Consider the following 6,000-nt stretch of genomic DNA (forward strand, 5'->3'; position numbering starts at 1 on the left):
AACTTCTAAGGATCATGAAAAACTGGAATCTATGGCAGTTTCCCCATCCTCTTTCCAGATAGAATACAATCTCTGTATTAATACAAGAACTAAAAAAAACTAAACCAACATAGTATTTAGGAATTGAAAGATTATATTATATAAATTTTATGAAATTGTTTCAATTCCTTGCTGATTTTTATGCCAGAGATCATAACAATGCTCTATCAGCTGTATTTGTTTATTTATCAAGTGAAAATATAATGTCTTCATTCATTTAGTTAAAAGTGAAGAATTGGAATTCTGCTACTAACTTGGAAATGGAAGATACCTATTCATTACACTCATTCACTTTTTTAAATTCTTCACTAATATATCAAATTGTCCCCAAGGCACCCCAGCAGAATTTGGTAACCAAAATCAAGGCAACTTAGTCAGAGGCAGAATAAATAAAACATATGCTTTTCTTTTACAAATTTGAGGATGATTATGAAAAAGATGAAAGGAGAGAATAATATTAATTTGAAAAAGAATGTAGTTGAAGAGTATACTGGTAAATTAAATCACCTCCTAATATAAAATAAAATAAGGTCTACAAAGGTTAAGATACTTCTCGATATTTCATCTATTACTTGGTTCTTCCAACATGAAATTAATATTTAGTGTGCTACAAACATATCAAGAGATGGAAATTCAGGGATGAACAAGAGACATTTCCTGTACTCACAGAACTTTTAATCTAATGGGAGATGTTTATTATTTAACCCAAATGTTCTATTTTGCCATGAAGTTCAAGGGAAGCATGTGGTCCATGATCTCTGGATATCTGAAACAATTGGTGATTTTTTTTTTAAAGGAAAGTTAGGATGGAAACACAGATAATCAGAACAATAAAAGCTAGCAATAGAAGAAACTTTTACTTATTATTTTCACTTTAAAAGTGATAGACCAGGGCTGGGATTGTGGCTCAGTGGTAGAGCATCTGCTTGGCAAGTGTGAGGCACTAGGTTTGAGTCTCAGTATTGCATATAAATAAGTAAATAAAATAAAGGCACATAAACAACTAAAAATATATACTTAAAAAAGTTTTAAAAATATAAAAATGAGGGATCAAAAGAGGTGATTTTTCCTAAGTCTTTCAGTAAAATAGCTCCCATTGTTTTTACCTGCCAAGCATTCAATCCTTTCCTTTCAGTAATGACACTGTATATTTGCTTGAGGCATTAGTCTTTCCAAACTGTAATCTTTTCAGCATTGCCAATCAATGAAAACTGCTTTCTTCAGATAAGCACAGGTATATGCCCCTACCCAAGATAAGCAACCTTAATCTGAAAGTTAGTAATGGTTGGAGGTAACTCCTCTCATCTTTCCAGAAGAAAACTATTGTTCTTGATACCGACATGTTATTGACTAAAAATGACCATAAATTATTTTCAACTCTTCCCAATAAGAAGTAACTGTCTCAGATGGACACAGTGGTACAAGCCTGTAATCCCAGATGTTTGAGAGGCTGAGGCAAGAGGATCGTAAGTTCAAAGCCAGCCTCAGCAAAAGAAAGCAAGGTACTAAGCAACTCAGTGAGATCCTGTCTCTAAATAAAATATAAAATGGGCTGGGGATGTGGCTCTGTGGTAGAGTTCACCTGAGTTCCATCCCTGGTACCCTCCCCACAAAAAAGAGAGAGAAGTAACTGTCTCCCTAACCCTTGAATCTTGAGATTTGTTTTAATTAACAGAATATGGCTGAGGTAATAATATACAACTTGACAAGTCTCTACAGCTTAAACTCTCACCATTTTGGAATGCTATTTTCATGTGAGAAAATTCAAGCTATTCTCCTAGAGAATACCTAGAGAATCCTCATAGAAAGAAAGGTCCATCTCACAGCCACCACCAATAGGAGGCTTGGGATTGAGGCCATCTTTCACTAGCTTCACCACCAGTCAGCAATCTTCACCCTCTGCAATCATTAAGTGACCTCAACACACACACACACACACACACATACACACACACACACACACACACACACACACCAGTGTTTCTAATGAACAGCTAATATATCCATTTCCAAGTTAGTTGTTTGCGATTCTTACTTTTAACTAAATGAAAGAAGAATCTAATCAAGACACAAAATAATTGGGTCTTATAGACCATTGGCATGAGTTTTGGCATATAAGTAGCAAGGAATTTAAGTAACTTGAGCCCAACCCAAATTACTGATCCACACAATCATGAGCAAATAAAATGGTTGTTATCATAAGGCACTAAGTTTTGGTTTAGTTCCTGACATTTCTAAAATGTTCTTCAGTTACTTTTGAATGACTCTTATCAGCTCTACTTCTTCCTGAAAATAATTTCTTTTATGTTAAATTATTCCAGTCAAATTGCGTTTCTTATGATAAAATAACACTCAGGTAAGCCTATATCAGAAGTTATTCCCTCATAGGCTCCACTGCTGGAAATTCAGAATTCTTTTCACATATTTTCTGTGAATTTCAAAAAAATGGAATCACAAATTTTGTAGAAATCAAGCACATATCACTGAAAGTGCTTTAGGAATGAAAGAAGCCTGTCAGCATTGAGAAAGGAGCAAATTTAAAAAAACTCAGAGGTGCAGTATGTTAGCCTTCTGTCAACATGGCTACCCACAAGACTCCTTTATTTCCCCCCAGAGCTGGAACTCCATGATGTTTTTGGAAGTCTCATACAGAACAAATATATATATGAAAATTTGATTACTAGAAGGCTTGAGAAATTAGAAATAAATGCTCCCAAGCCTACAATGCAATTGTACATATCTTCAGGAAAATTAAGGTTGTACTACAGATGATCTTGTTACCTTCAAGTGAGAAGCCAATAGACTATACATTCCTGAAGGAAGAGCACAGTTTCATCAGTATTGATCTCTATACAACAAGTTTCATGACCACAGAAACACGTCCCACTCCTGGATTATTTTATCTCCTATGCCCAGCACATGGTGAACCTATAAAACATGTGATTAACAAGTGAATTGGTGAAGTCATTCATTAATTGATTCCAAATAGCTAGTACACAGCTGGACACAGGATAGAGAAGCACAGTGGTTGATTCTGTTTATAAAAATAAAAGAAATAATAAAGAAGAATAATGAAAAGACAATTAAGGAGAGGGAAAATGTCATGCACTGTTGGGATGTATGGTCACTCCTCCAGATAGGAAGAGGAGTTTATAATAACCATACTGTACATTATACATATTTGACTTGAGTTGGTATGCATCATTTTCTGAAATGTTATTGCTATTATTTGTGCAAATGGCTTTCATAAATATGAGGAAACATACTATAGAGAGAAATCTCTGGATAAATCACCAAAGAACTGACCTTCCAAATTTCTGATGATCCAGATGAAATGTTTGTACTTATTTTTATCAGGTGAAAAATTACCACTAAGTTCATATTAGAGTTTTCCCAATTTCTTGCTATAGCAGTTGATGGACTAAAATAGTCAGGAAAACACCTATGCATTTGCATGTTATCTTCAAGTGAAGAGAATGGGTTGGATCAGATTATTTAAATGATCAAAGCCATAGTATTGATCAAAGCCATAGTATTTTAAGATAAAGTGACTCACCTAAGGATATTAAGGGGCCTTAAGAGCAACCCATGATGATGATAAGATAATGACCAATGTTTCTTTCCTATTTTGCAAGGGTTAAACTTCTCATTCTTTGAAATGGCTTGTTAAACACAGAACATGAAGTTCATATGCAAATATTGACTGCACATATACATACATATTTCATTCTTTATATGTACTTTGTCCCTTTAATTTCACAAACTATATTACACTCATTTCCTTAGTGAAATGCTGTAACATCTATGGGGCCATTTAACTAAATGTACATGTTCTATTTAAGATGCTTATGGGTTCAACTTTCTGCATATGCTATGACTTTATTTTTCTAAGGCATTACTTTTTTTTTTTTACTATACTTTCACTTTATATCTAGTCTTTTGTCTCTGGGAGGGCCCTCTGCAAAGAAAAATTTAACATACAATTGATAGGCTCCAAATGGAATCTCCTCTGATCTGGCACCATCAATAACTGCAATATCATTTTAGTTTTTTAATCAATTTCTGCTGGACTGTCACACTTAGTCTCTCTTCACATAATTGATTCCCTCGTAGCTAATTTGAAACATCTCAGATTCAAGGTAAGAAAAACATCTACAGTTTTTACTTAAATCAAGGAGTCAATTTGGATATAGAAAAAAATCTGTCAAAATACTTTTAAAACTGTCTTTCATACTCTCAAATTTGTTGCAAAATTAGGAGCTGATACTTTGCAATACCCAGGAATATCCCCCAAATTTCAAATACACCATGAATAAAATGAAATGAATGATGCCATATAATTTCCAACAAGAAAGGACTGAACAGCAAAGAATATATAATAACTAAAATGTTCAGATAGTCTAAAACTATTTTTTTCTATCTCTAGGGCTAAACATTTATATTTTTAATTTTAAAAAATATAAAATATTCAAGAATTATATATAATAAAAAACACAGATACCTTTAAACACACCCATGAGCTTTATCACACCTTGGCATTTTATCAAATTTGCTTCAGATTTTTAAGTTATAAAATATTGCATGTGTAATCTAAGCCCCTAGATAACCCTCCCCGATCTCATGCTATTTCCTTCCAGTGGCACCTATTCTCCAAAAATCAATACAAATAATTGTCTTGCATTTATTTCACTCCTCTTGTTTAAAAAGTTATGCAAAAAAAATATTTTAAATGCTAACAGAATGTTTCCCTAAGCAATAAAAAAGACATTTGGCTATAAGGGAATGTACAGTATTTTTATGTTTCTGATATGAAAGTATTGGACATGGAATTTCATACCATCCCGTTTTGACTTAGAATTATGTACCTGAGATCAATATGTGCGAATACCTACTCTTCTGTTTCATTTATCTGTATGGCTGTATGCTATTCTGTGAATATATAACTTTTTTTATATTCTCTATTGATAAGTAAGTCATTTTCAATTTTGTTTTAAACAATGCTATGATGAATATCTTTTTATAGTTCTTGTTGCACACCTGTGGTAAAGATATATGTGCATTCAGTAAGAATCTATGAGATGAGAAATATATATACCCTGAAATTCAATAGATGCTGCTAATTTGCTCCTCAGAGTAGATAGAAGTAACAATTTGCAATTTGCACTACAGAGGAAGCATCCTAAGGAAATTTGCTAGACTTGGGAGAAATTGCCTGGTGATTGTGAAGTGCTTTTTATTATTTTACCTTGTATTCTTCCCATGACTAGAAAGAGTGAGCATAGATTATACATAAAATGTATTATTGCCTCTTTATTTTTCTTCTTCTGAGATTTTTATGACAACCTTTCCATATTCTTTGGCTGTGTTAGTAATTTTTGTTTCTGTTTTCCTTATTGATTTTATAGGTTTACATAAGTATTGGCTTTCAATATAGTTTAAATATGATAATACGTGTGGAAAACATTTAAGTTGATTTTATTAATCATCCATTTAATTCTGTTATGGTTTCTCTGTTAGGTGGGAAATTTAACATTAAATTAACCAAACTATAAAACTATTTCTTCCTGTCTTTCTCAGTTTCTTTAATTATCTTTCCATACTTGGAGCTTATTAAACAAATCCCCATTATTTTCTTCTAAAATATTTTAACATTTTGATTTTCATTGTGTATTGGTAACGCATCTGTTTTTTTTTGTGAAGAATGCTGACTCACTAATATTCTACTATTAAGTATTCTATTATTTCTAATGATATTCATGTTCTACATACATGTTGTCAAGTTTCCATAGAAGTGATATATTCTTTGTCACTAATCTCTCTGATTTTTGTTTTCAGTTTGTGTGTCTCTGGGAATCTTTGTGCCAAAATCACATTTTCTCAATTCGATTTTATTTTGTACCCCTCTGCTGGGGACTGAATTTGGTGCTTCCTCGTGCTAAGCACCTGATCTACCAATGAAGT

Source organism: Urocitellus parryii, chromosome 13 (genome assembly GCF_045843805.1).
Source record: "Urocitellus parryii isolate mUroPar1 chromosome 13, mUroPar1.hap1, whole genome shotgun sequence".
Classification (NCBI taxonomy): domain Eukaryota; kingdom Metazoa; phylum Chordata; class Mammalia; order Rodentia; family Sciuridae; genus Urocitellus; species Urocitellus parryii.